This window comes from Dermacentor variabilis, chromosome 4, assembly GCF_050947875.1.
Source record: "Dermacentor variabilis isolate Ectoservices chromosome 4, ASM5094787v1, whole genome shotgun sequence".
NCBI lineage: Eukaryota > Metazoa > Arthropoda > Arachnida > Ixodida > Ixodidae > Dermacentor > Dermacentor variabilis.
This window is the reverse complement of record NC_134571.1, coordinates 47,773,193-47,787,213: the sequence shown is the minus strand read 5'-3', so window position 1 is coordinate 47,787,213 and position 14,021 is coordinate 47,773,193. Positions and strand designations below refer to the sequence as shown.

General features: G+C 47.0%; 1 pseudogene; it reads right to left on the bottom strand.

Moving 5' to 3' along the window:
- Nucleotides 1–8,916: 8,916 nt before the first annotated feature.
- On the bottom strand, nt 8,917–12,072 carry LOC142579073 (cholinesterase pseudogene; annotated as a pseudogene).
- Nucleotides 12,073–14,021: the final 1,949 nt, after the last annotated feature.

Here is a 14,021-nt window from a genome sequence, read left to right as displayed (position 1 = left end):
GAGCTCCTAGGATGTTTTTACCCTTGCTGGAACGGTGTACGTGCCCGTATGGGGAGGTGCATGCGCTACTAACATGGCTTTACTATTGCTGAAGCATCGAAGGGTGTACGCTTCTGCACAGGAAATGCACTAACACTGACCCTATGAAATTATTCTACTTTATGGCAAATCTCATGGGCCTTAGGGAAAACAGTGAAAATTCTTCTTTTCTTTGCCATTACGGCACGAACTTTATACTAGGATGACCTACAGTAACAAGCGAAATTATTATTTTTTTTTTTTGCTTGAGACCACCAAAGGCAGGCAGCAGACACGTTGGAGGCATGAGTCCCGTGGAAAGTGCCGCGTAATAGATTATGCATTAGTATACATTATGCTCACCCACATGGCGATGACTAATAGTTCAAATTAATTTTAGAAAAATCACCGCCCAAGCACTCCGTACAGGTGGTTAACCAGCAGAGCTGAAACCTGCGGCCCCGGTGTCTATCACTGGGTTAAACCCGACGGTTCATTAAACGGCGGCTTGGTAGACTGTGGGATCCTCAGTACGCAGTTGCTGCTTGCGCTCGGCTGCACGAGCCTGCTCTTGAGCCCGATCTGCAGCATCGGCACGGCGTAGACGAGCTCGTTCCCGGTTCTGCTCGCGGCGTTGCTGATCGAAATGTGCCTGCTCCTCAGCAGTACGTATGACGCGTGGTCTACCCATTTCGGAGCCGGAGAGAAATTGCTGCGCGCCTGCTCGGCTGCGACGGAGAGCGACGAGATCACTACTGGCGCAGCTAATCCAACACCACCTAAATACCACAAGGCCTTTTCACTCTGGCCCATGACGTCATGTTACCTGGCCCGACTGCCACAGAATCTAATGGGGATGCTCCGGAGTAGGCAACAGTAATTTTGACGTCACCGCTTTCAACATGCCAGCCTTGTCAATGGAAATTTCGGGCCAGGTAGCGCGACGTCATGGATCGGAGTAAACAGGCCTTGTGCGATCTAGGTCGTGTTGGCTAATCGTGAGCCACTCTCTCTCTCTCTCTCTTCGCGCATGCGCCTGAGATTGAGCCGGAGGAGTTTTCGGCATTCAGGCGACCGATAAACGGAGGGACGAATCAGTTAGCCATGTACAGCTTCGCTGTAATAGGGTGTTTACCATCCATAGGAGGAGGTGGAGGAAATAAAGAGAGAAGAGAGGGAAGTTAACCAGAAACGCCTCTGGTTGTCTACCCTACTCTGGTGGACGGGAAAGAAGGAATATAAAGTAGAGCTAGAGAGAGGTAGGTGGGGGGCTTACCATCCAGAGAGCTAAAACTTTGTTATGTCCTTGATGGGGTTCAGGGGTGGCGGGGTCGGGAGACTAACCCCCAATCCCCCCTTCCTCAGACGGCGGCCAGTCCTTGCTTTCTGGCGGCGTCTTCGGCCATCCGGACGGCCCAGAGCTGCTCCTCTGGGTCCAAGCTGAGCAGCAATGTCTCCCACTGCTCGGCCGTAGTTATGCGTGTGTTAGTGTGGGAGGTGTTGGTGGGTGAGGCTTTGGGGCATTGCCAGATAATATGATCGAGGTCAGCGCGGGCCTCGCACGCTTTGCAGAGTGGAGAGTATGCATCGGGGTACATGCGGTTGTAAAGCACGGGGTTCGGAAAGGTTCGTGTCTGAAGGAGTCGCCAAGTGGTAGATTGAGACTTATTCAGTGTTTTGTGTGCTGGGGGGTAGCGTAACCGCTCCCTGCGGTAGTGCAGGAGAATTTCTCTCAACGTGACCATTCGGTCCCGCGCGTGACCGCGATGCAGAACAGAGGGCTGGTCGGGATCGGAAGACGCAGGAGAAGGATGATGCGCCCGGTGTGCGAGAGCTCGGGCGGCATCGTGGGCGGCTTCGTTTCCAGCCAGACCCGAGTGACCAGGGGCCCAGATGATCTGCACGCGGCGTTGCCTTGAGGGAGGAGTACCAGAGAGAATCTTCTGTGCTTGGGGTGCTATCAGTCCTCTTGTGTAGTTACGAATGGCCGTTTTTGAATCGCTTATGATGCAGTGTGCATTGGTAGCCGCGTAAGCCAAAGCGATGGCCGTTTCTTGTCCTACTTCGGGTTGCGTGGTGAATATTGATGCGGCTGCGGCGAGGCGGTACTAGAAGCTTCACAGTGTCTTAGGAAGAATGCTTTAATGGTGTGCTTCTAATTAATGTTGACCACCACAGCCTGGAGTTTCTTACACGCTAAGGAGGGTGATAGAACAACACGCTAAGGAGCGTTATGGCATCCTGTCCGCCTCAGAATTTAGGCGTCGTCGCTGGGTATGGCTGATACTCGCTGACAATTTTCATCTTGTATGTCATTTAAGACAATTGTGTAGATGGGACGCAAACTAAGTACCCTGACGTGAAAAACATTGCAATGCAAATTTTTCGTCCGATAAGCAGTCTTTTAAGCAAAGCGTTGTTACGGCACCATGAAGATGTGCTTCTCTGGTAAAATGTTCACTTTTAAAGATTAATAAACTTTTTGTATCTCTTTGATCTACGCAGGAGGCATTCTTATGAACTTACCATATATGCTGACTTTCAATCAACCATACACTTGGCAAGAACGCTACATTATTGCGCCAGCAAAACAAGGACGGTTACTATGAGCACACATTGTAGACGCTGTCACTTCGGAAAAGAGCAATATATGCTGAAATTGCGATCGCCGCAGTTTAGATACCAACAGTGCTTCTCTGTAGACAACCCGCCGGCTTAACGTTCTTTTTTTTTTCATCCAGCAGCAACTTCGGGCGTGGGGCATATAGAAGTGGCACTGGCAGAGATGTCACACTGTTTTCTAACAGGGGTAATTCTATTGGCAGCCAACCCAATGCTTTCAACATATCGTGATGCTTTCTGTGTCTCACTCCCGCTCATTTGCAATGCTTCCAAAGGAAGTGTCATCAATTCTCATGGAACGGTAAGTTATCCACAAACTCCACCACGCGCATTTCGTCCACTTACGAATCCAAACCAGAAATCTTAATAAAGCTTATAACTTTCTATCATAAACATAGTAACGATTCCCAATCAAGGAAGAGCTGTCCTAAGTCGTTTATTGCATCGTTGTGTTAATAAAATTTGAGGAATAACATTCCAGCATCCACCTGTAATTTGATGTTCACTCCTCTTACCAATCTTCCTGACAACAGAGCTTCTAGAAAGAAACAAAGAACGGAGAAAACACCTTGTGCGTAGTTTCAAATGGAAGCTATCATTGACTAACCCAGCACGGTGTCGCGTCCTGCGTTGGTCAGTATCTCGCAGAGCCTATATAAGGAACACTTTTTTTTTACTACACAGAATTTTTCAATATCGCTTGTGGCGCATGGCGTAATTTTTGCCGTTGAATAAATTACTCGAAGCGGCGGACATTACTCGTACGAGAAATCGAAATGTATATAATCAATTAATTAATTAATTATAATCAATTAACAGATATTTATTCAATAAATTTGCAACTAATTACCTTACAGCCCGTATTGATATGTAGAAACAGTAGCCCGCGAGTTTGTATGGCACAGTCGCCTGTAACGAGTTCTAAGTATCGCACGGGTTTCGAGATATGCGCCGTGAAACTTGCGGTAAAAATGCACTATTATTACACTTAAATTTTTAACGAACTGCCGACTTATGTAGTGAAGCACAAAATTAATTATAACACCGATATTCGTCGCACACCTTGGGAATGATCATCATGATGCTGTTGTCATTCTGAAAATTCGTTTAAGTGCCTCGCATACTCGCCGGCTACTATTCAAAACTTGAAATATGTGCCGAAAAGTAACTAATTAAAATTGTAATTAGTAAATGTTTCTTAATTATTCGATAATCATTTCGATTTGTCATGCATGTCCGCCTCTTTGAGTAATTCAACTCCATGACTGGAATTGTGCTATCGCCCACAGGCGAGTTTTAAAAATGCTGTATACTCTTACAAACTATCTGTTGTATACACTGCGAGATACTACATATATACATGCCCTGCTCTATATAGTGTATTGTCGCAGGTCACAAAGCACAGGGGCTTTATTGCGGCAAGTCGCAGTACCGCGTTGTACTCGAAAAGTACGTGCAAGATGCAGGCCCGCACAAAAGAACGTCTTTGTCTTCTCTTTATCGTGCTCGTACTCTCGAGCGTCGTCGTCTTTGTCGCCGTCACGGTGTAGTTCGCACAAATAGTGACGCGGCAATATATATACAAGTTCCAGATACAAGTTCCAGCCAACAGGCCTATGCAGGCAAAGCACGCTAAACTCCAAATTAGGGCCAACAAAATATAAATCAGGTATGCATTATGTCGCCTCATAGGTACCTCTGATGTACACAGGCGTGCTAATGAAAGAGAACGCGATTTTCGACAGCGTCGGCCGAAGTTTCCAACATTTAACCTACCCCATTCACGGGCCACTGCGCATATGGCCATATATGTGTGTGTGCCCATTCCTAGCCGATTCTACAGGCTGGATATATATATCTATTACGTGTGTCTGTGTCTATGACACGCGGAGAGCACAGCAACGTTGAATGCATACTTGCGTGCGTGCAGGGTGATACAATGCAGGGACACACATGTGTCGTCCCTCTTTCTGCCCATACTTTTCACCATTATTAATATTATTATTATTTGTTTTGAACACATATACACATATACACAGTTAACAGGAAAGGGAAAGCGACGAGCAGGCTGGCAACTGCCACCGGAAGGGGCACAACGCCTGCCTACTCTTCTGAAGGGAGGTGACAGCAACACAGAAATGGAAGATAGGAAGGAGGGGAGGAGAGAGGAAAGGAAGAGCAACAGGACAAATCTAAAGACTAAAGTAGAACACAGTACACTACGCATGTTGTTCGGCCGAGTTTCGACTCTGCAGCCGACAGGTATCAGCCATCGCCTTCATTCTCGTGACATTGCTGCGCCTATGTCTGACCGCATGCAGTCGTTTGCACTGGTGTTTACATTGCGGCATAGCTTGTTTGTCTGAAAACGACTTCTAAACCATAATGTGCTTGAAACAAAACGTTAAATGGAATTGAAGTCGCGACTTGTGTGGCACATGAACAATGATTGCGACGACACGTTGCATAAAATGATAATAAACGCGATTGAGTACGCCGCATTTATTTATATAGCATTTAATTAAGCTCTTAAAGATAACTTCGCTTCGCATAGCTTCCAACGTGCTTGCCGGATCACCACTTTCTCTTTTTTTTTACGGCAGAACGTACTTACCGCCTTCACTGGATCAACTTACAGGATAACCAAAATTTTAATTATTTTCGCAGTGAGCGGGCATTCGCCCAAAAATCGAGCGTAAATCTGTTCCGAGTTTCTCGATAGTGACTATTTGTTCTCCTCACAAATGACAACCAACCAATACCCGACGATCGAAGGCGCTAATTTGATTTCGCTACCGGAGCGGAGACAGTCGAATCTCGCCCCATCCGCCAAGAAGCGTTCTAACGCGCTCGGCTCCGGCATTGCCAACATGTCTTTTTTTTCTTTTTTTTTACTTTCTAGAGCGACATAAGCCCGAGTTTGCCTCTTGTCCAGCGACGCCGAGTCGACATCGGGGACTGCGATGCGCAGCCCACGCCGTCGTGCTCGCTCCAGAGTCGGTCTGTTCACCCCGTTGGTCCGGAGGGACGCATCGGTCGCTGATAAGAGCGGTGACAGTTCACCGAATCGGGAACAAAGCCTCCACAAGGCACCCGATCTCTTTCACCTTGCCCTCCTCGAACGTTGCCGGAACGCAGGACAATAACCTTAGCTCGCTGTTTCATGGTTGTAAACACCCCCTTGTCCAGACGCGATCACTCGAGTATGTTCGCTGCAGAGAAGCTATAACGGTGAAGATACAAAGAGTGCAACTGCGGTCAATGACATCAGCGGTGGATCCTTAACCAGAGTTTTCTAATGTTAGTGGCAGCGACTGTCCAGCTCGTAATTGTGCAGTGCTTTCTCCTGCGCGAACACAGTACTTCTAACGAAAAAATCGGTTAATTCAGTTCCAGGGGCCGAATTTACGCAACTTTTCGTTGATAAGGCCTGTTTGCGATTGAACGGCCTCTTCCGCTGTTGGTATATCTAACATTGCGATAGACTGGTTTGTACGCTTAACAAGCAAGTTTAGTGCAAGGGCTTCTTTGTGATTATACGGGATTAGGTAATTACTGCTCTGCTTTATTTAGTAAAAAAAGAACATGGCCCTTACGTCCCGCATCCAATACTCACATGCGATTATTAAATACATATGGCTAGGGGTAGATTGTCTTTTAAGGAGGTGATGACAACAACAGACTGCGCACAGCGAGGTTCTAAGTTTGACTGCGCATAAGTTGTTACTACGTGTAGTAAGATGCAGCAAACACAGCAAGTATACGGGGTGCTTCAGCGAATACTTTCAATTTTTTTTTTGATTTCCTATGGCAAACAGTACAATTCTAGTCCGTGTGCTAGTCTACTCAAAGAGGCAGACATCACTTGCGGCAAAAAATTAAACGCATAATCAACTAATAAACAAAACATCACTAATTAAGTATTTAACAAATTTTCTTGTGGTACATTTACAGCTTAGAAATTGTAGTTGGTGAGACTGCAAGTCATATCTACTTGAAAAGAAATGTGTGGATGACACAATTTACGAGGTGTACGCACCGTCAAACTTGCGGTAAAAATGCAGTGTAGTTTCGCTTACGTTCTCAACAAAACGTCGTTTTATGCATTGAAGGGCAAAAGGAACTGGAATGCCAATGCATTTCTCCACAAAGTTCGGCAATTAATATCTCGAAACAGGTGTCTTCCCGAGACACCAGCTTATGTAGTGAAGAGCCGTCTACAGAGCGTTTTATTGGAACAACTTCTTTTAATTGGTTCCTTATTAGATGAGATAGGGGAGCTCGAAACGTCGCCTCCTGCAGTGCTGCACATAGGCCCACTTTGCATTAAACTTTTGCCTCGACTAGCGTTCTCAAGCGCCTTTTCATTTCCTACCTTCTTCCATAGAGGAGCCGACGCATCGTGTCATGTTTATGTCACGAGCACCCCCTCCACTCGCCCTCACCCCCACCTTCTTCTTTCTTTAACTTAATCTTCTTGCTGCAGCTGCGCACCTTCAGGGGCGTTTTGCGAGTTCCTCATTGGATGCTTTAACGTAGTCGCACCCCATAATACGTGGCATTGTTGACGTCAAAACGGGCGCGTGTGACTTTGGTTCTCCGGTAGGAAGCGGTGCTCATTCCAAATGATTGACGAGTGCGTTTAGAATCGAATTTTTGCGCTGCTGACATGCAAAACCGCCGAAAGAGAGGAAGAGGTTTGAAGCGCCATCTCTTGCGCGGCGTTAGAAACGTTAGATTTCCTCCACTTTCTCATTTGCGATACTACGGGAGACGGCGACACCATCGCCACGGCTGAAATTGACCCGCGAGCTTTCGGTTTTTTACAGACCATGGGGCCTCAGACGAAAGAAAAGTCAAGTGCTGGTTGCAGTTGCCCGTGCTTTAATACTCGAACAGATGTATAAAGATCAAAACCTGGCTTACGGTGTCCGCCAGTCTGTACTTTCTGTTACGCCGTCATGCTATCGTCGTCAGGACGCTTCCTTACTCTCAGCTTCACCCTCACTCAAACGACAAAGAAAAAACAAATCACTACTCACAACTAGGGCTCATAGTGATGCTCTGCTGCAGTGTGCAATTGGGAGTCACTGAACCCGCAGATCACTGCGCTATGGCGTAGCTTTGGCGTTTGACAGTTTGGGCGGGATTTTACGGCCCGTGGGCTTCGAGAGACGTAGCACTTAAGGTTTTCCTCTTTCACTTGCAGATAGTCCAGGAGGAAAATATACAGTTAGGAAAGTCATACGTAATGCGTAAAGCAGAGAACCGGCGGTCTACGAGAGTGTAAGAGCTTGAGAGAAGGGAAGTGAAAGCCGAGGACGGCAGCGACTTAGGTGATGTGACCAAGGAAAAATTCTGGGCACATACTAGGGAATTGGCTGACGGCAAGGCAGGAGTAAGTGGAGATCGCTGATAGAATTCTTCATTTTCCAGTACATGCATTAGGATGACGACGATTACCATGTTTCAAACATCTGAGAGTCTTTAACGTGCGCTCAAAGAACGGTATTGAAAGTTTCTACACGCCACCACCGTCTTAATCCCGGTGTCAGGGCAGGTAATGGAACCCGTCACCTCCTCGGCAGCAAAGTGCCATAGTCACTCAGCCAGCGCGGCATGTGAGACGCAGTTGTGCGAATCACAGAAAAAGAAATGCCTCGCTATGTCCGCTCTAAGAGAATGCTGCTGTCGCAGTAATTGAGTTGAGAGCCGGTGGAATCGATGAGGTCTGGCAGATTTCGCGCCATTTGTATCTATTTTAGTGGAAGTGGTGCCCTATCTGTCCACACGGGAGATACGTCTACTAATATTTTTTTCATGTTATATTCTTTACATTTTGTATTTACCCGCGTGCTCAGAATGTCCAACCGCGGAAAGAATTCTGGAACAGCTTCTTGGCTCTCGACTTGCTGGGAATAAGAAGCCACAGAACGAAGATCGGGGAATACAAAGCTGCTCAAATTTTCTCTGCAGTAAAGCGCGATGACTGCTTAAGGTTGGACCAAAAGCATGAGCTCAGAGTCCGCACTGTAGCTGTGTTAAGATGCCTGAAATAAACACGAAGCCCCTATCTCCTTTTCGCGTCCTTCACAACTCCCCAATAGCTCCATCTGCGTGAAGAGGCATTCCAGAAGCGATGCATCTCGGTGGGTCTGGCCCCGCACCCGACAGTGTGAACTTTTGTAACAAACAAAAGCAGGTTTGATCCTGCTGTTGGTGACGCACTTAGGGTATATGCTGTTTTCATTTTTGTTCCACTTAGCTGTCACTCGCTCGTAGGTAGAACCTTTATTTTCCTGCGTACGTCAAGTACTCTCTCCAGAAGTCGCAGTTCTTGTGACCAATATTTCGGTGCAGGGAGTAATTTCCTGGCTGAATCCACAGGGCCACGGTATCGTCGCTCGTGTACGCCGGCCACTCGACTCCGTCGATGACTGGCTTTCTGCAAGCAGAATAATAACAGACAGTGACACCTGTAATAGCACATACCTGTAAACGAATTATAGATATTGGTCACGTAAGACTGTGATATGCGAACCATATACGATGCCTAAAGTACGGCCGAAATTCATCACCATTTTCTTTGCGTACTTTATAGAAAACCTTAGATTTGACAAGTACCTGGCGAGTATATCTCTCAGCGCTCCTCAACGCCTCCAAGTTAACAAATAAATGGTTGCAGTTTCTGTACTAGTGTAACACTTTCGAGGGTGCATTGCTGTGCATCATCCTGTGTCTCGCACAGTACACGCGGTAGAGCGTTGTACCTGCAACTCGGCCAAGTTTTACTCATTGCACGTATGATAAGCTTATATATTAAACACACCTTGCAGCTGTTGTCTTCCACCTACTCTGCTCGCCAATTAAGCGTCTATTTTTGGTTCATGCACATAGATATTTCTAAGTGTTCCATGTACCTCTGAGCTCAAAAGGTCACGAAAACCAAGAGCCTAAAAACACAATAAAAGAAAATCCCTCCCTGCCAGTGGCTGCAAGCTGAAACACAAAAGCGCAGTTCTCCCTACTTCGCACTTCTCTCACTTCACAACTCTACAAAAAAAGAAAATGCGTGGGAAAATTTGTTCTCTCATGGCTGCTATGTTTTAAATCCTCTCTCGGTCGGGATCATGTCATATTCAAAATACTTGCCCCGTCTTTGCAAAATTTGTGAACGCTTTCATCACAGCCTTGCTGAACTCCCGATCTTCGTCGGTGAAGTGTTCCGGTTTGAGGAGGGGAACGCCGAAGTAGAAGACAATGTCAGAAGTGTGCGGGACGCCAGTCCACTTCGGGAACGGGAACTTAGCCGACCTGTAGCCGAGTACCGAAAAGTAGACCGAGTTACCCATATCGGAGTAGTCTTCGGCGAAAAACTTGCTGGGACAGATGAACTGGCCGTCAGTTATAAATTCTGCATGCAGCTGCCTCAGCAGTCGCTTATCGCCCGCAGTGGCTGCCCTCACGTATTGCTCCAGCGCAGGCGCGAATTTGTCTGGAAGCCAGGCGAGGGACACGATGCGTAGAACTTTCTTGAGTTCCTCTTCGCTGATGGTTTCGAGCTCCTCCGTTTGAATGCGGTTATCCGGGAAAGACATGATTATGAAAGTTCCTTCGGTTGCGGTGACTCCGAGCATGACGTCAACGTTGTTGAACTCGCCTGTCTTCATTGCCACGGTGGGACGCTTCGGAAAGAAAGCGTTCGGATGTGATGGAATGAAGTTGAACACCTTAGTCGCGGCGCCCTCGTAAGTGGCATCGCAAAGAAGTTCAGCCGGCTTGGAGCGCAGGCACTTGAGTACCTCTTCCGGGTAAGAGGCGAGGTCTTTGTAAGCAGATGCACAGCCAACGAGTTCAGCGACCTTGTTGCCCTTGGATAAACTCTCAAAAGCGTTATCTATCAAACCGTCTGTGTCGTACGCTCCACTCATGAAGACGGCTCTTTGAAAAAGGCCCCGGCTGAGGGGAGACAGTACATGAGCGCTCACGCTGAAAGAACCGGCGCTTTCTCCGAACAATGTCACCTGGGACGGATTGCCACCGAACGACCGAATGTTGTCGCGAACCCAACGAAGCGCCAGGTTCTGATCCAGGAGACCCATGTTGCCCGGAACTTCAGGTATGGCAGCATTCAGGAAACCGAAGATATTGAGACGGTAGTTGAAAGTGACGACGACGACGTCGTGCGAAGCCGCCAGCGCGGAGCCGTCGTACCAGTGTTGATAGGCCGAACCGAATGTGAAACCACCTCCGTGAATCCATACCAGCACTGTCTTGAGTGGTCTCGAGCTCGCTGGGGTCCAAACGTTGAGGTAGAGGCAGTCTTCGGACTGGTTGACGTAAGGCGCGAAATCGTCGCTGAATACTTTCTGAATGCAAGCTGTCTTCGGGGCCGTGGCGTTGTAGACGCCGGACCAGGGGTCGGCGGGAACAGGTTCCGCGAATCGAAGCTTTCCGACGGGAGGGCGAGCGAATGGAATACCCTGGTAAACTTCCACCGTCCTACCGAGGACTTCCACTGTGCGTCCTTCGACGTGCCCGTTTTTTGTTGATGCTATCAGTGACTTCCCAGCTTCCAAACCTTGTACGACGAACGACGCCAGAAGGTACGTCAATACGCTCCGCATCCTGTTAGAGAGTTATAGAGCCCTGTTGAGAAATAAGATAGCATTGAAAGGGATTAGTCACACTTTCATGGATAGAACATGTAAAAAGGATTACATACACTAAAGCTTTACATCTTTCACAACATGTTACCTCGATTATTTAGGTTAAATGCGTTGATGATGTTCATTGCTTACATAATTCTCTAGAGCAAAAATATTTCAAGAGTCCTTTATACTAACTTAAAAATTTTCCCAGGTTTATATACCAAATGACTCATGAAAGGCCGGAGTCATTACTTTCTTTTCGAAGTTGCTTGGTTTCCAGATCAAAGAAATTCTCTTGGGAGGTTAGCAAGCTAGTTGGCAAATCATTGCAGCTGCAGATTTGTTTAGCGGGTAGTGCGCAAGATGACTATAGTCGTCCTGCCCACTACTGTACAATAAACACCTCTGAACATCGTGAACACTGAACAGTAGTTCTTACTGTCGTCGCCCAGTGTTCGCGCTTCACACCCTCTGCAACAGCAACAAATATTTCACATTACTTTGTAAAGTTCTCGTAAACAATCAATCATGCAAACATGACCATTTTTTTCCTTCTTTAGAATACCTATAAAAATGGATATTTCCTTACGTGCACCAGGGGCAAAGTCGTGACCGCCGAGGTGTCACGTGCAGCGCACAGCTCACGACTTTGAACACCTCTACGGTGACCGAGGCTTTCTTGGCCTTTATTACAATGACACGTCCCACAACGAACAAAATAGAGAGCAAGAGATGAAAAGCAAGCAACAGCAGCCGCCTAGGTGTCAGTGATTAACAACTTCCCGCGGTGAGGCCCATTTGGCGCCTTCTGTTTTCCCAGCTTACCGTATTAGCAATCTGGCTTTGGTGTTGCAGCAGTGGCTGCGTCAACAAGCAGCTATCATTACAGAAAGGTCATTTCGCCACACCGAGTGGTGACCTTGCTGGAAGCACACTCTCCCAAAAAGAGCGAAGGAAAGTAAAACACGCAAAAATGTCAGTACCAAGATACTTAAACTTTCACCACTCAGTATACGGAGTTCTAATGTTACGCTTCAAGTAACATTTTTGGATACATAAACGGACCAGAAAAGCTTTGTCGACGGTAACTTCTCTTTGCCTCTTATCACTTCCCGACACAGTCAGGTTGGCTCACAGCCACGACGAGAGGATGGGGTAAGAATGCTGTACACAATAAACTTATACAAAGTCAGCAGGGGTGACGGTCCATCAGAGACCGAAAAAGCAATGATGGTGGATTTGTTAAAACTTATTAGAAGTAAAGTGCTGACCACTTTATCATTTTTATGTAATCTATTTTGAGCGACAGTGCCACGCTCTGCAGTAAGCCGCAGTATGACATCTGAAGGCGGCGCGAATGTCGTCATACGAGGCTTGGATTAGGCCGAAGTCTGGACCAGCGAATTTCAATTGGGATCATCCTGAACTTGCTCTTGACTTTCCCCAAGGATGCACCCCTTAAACGTCCCAGGTTTCCAGTGCACCAGATGAACCCTTCGAGCCAACCGTTAGGGAAAACGTTTTCGTCATCGTGTCAGCGTACTTGGAGGAAATTTGTCACTTGAATGTGCAAGTGTAGCTTTTGGTACATTATTTCTGTCACATATTGCTCTGTTTCTTTACTTAAAAGTAAAGCTGGGTGCTTTCTTTTGGTTTCTAGGGTACGGAATGGGAATCTGTGGCTGAAAACTGGATAATCGATCATTGCAGCGACTGGGCAGAATCTTGCGAGCAGATCGGCGAAACCGACGGCGATCTTACAGCAAGGGGAATCTGCTTATATTAAGCGGAAACGGACACCTTGGTTCCACGAGGAATGTCGCAGACAGCAACATCTGCATGTAGTCCTATGCGTTTCTATCACAACCTTTTCGTGTGCTGTTAATTAGTTTATTTTCGGCACTAGTGGAATATTATTTCCAGCAAAAGCCCTTCGAAAAGTGGTTACCTTGATTACTAAGGAGCAGAAAAATAAATGGGGCAACAAACGAGGAATAAAAGATGAAGCGTTGGCGCTTCTTTGGTACCTTTCAGAAACCGCATAGGTGATGGGCCCTCGTAGCAGGCTGCCGCGCCTGAATTAATGAACCAACGCAACAGGATGAGTCCGACAGCCGACACGAGCCTCTCGCCTTCTGATGTCAGCCTTGGCAAGACGGCGGTGTTTCTTAACAATGGACGTCTAACTGCCTGACCTTTGTCGAAAACCTAGGAAATCTCAGCTCGACCTGACGCCATATCGGCCACTTGTACCTTCGAGTTTATGTGGAAGAAGTAAGCGGGCAAGGTAAATATGACGCTGCTTGAATGATATGGCTATCTGGCGAATCGATACTGTCACTTCATGAGGAACTTCAGACAGAGCCACACTGTTTATATAGCAGTGTGGGTAACAATGCCATCAAGTTTCCCCACATGAACCCAGCAGAAAATGTAGCCCAAGGACTTATCTGCGGTGCTCTTCTTTGAGACAAAGTACACCTGAGATGAGAGGGCACCCATATCGTAGTTCTCGACCCATTAAATGTAGTTGACGTTTGGCACAGTACCTTTCCCCATTCACTGAGATATATACTTCTCCAATTAGGAGACGAATTTTGAATGTTACTGTGGCTATGGCAGACTATTTATGTTTTTCGGCGTGGCCGGTTCAATCCCGTTTCTGTTAAAACCTAAGACCCGCTTACACATAAAAACTGACACACGCCACTGCGTTGTGAAAAGTCCGGC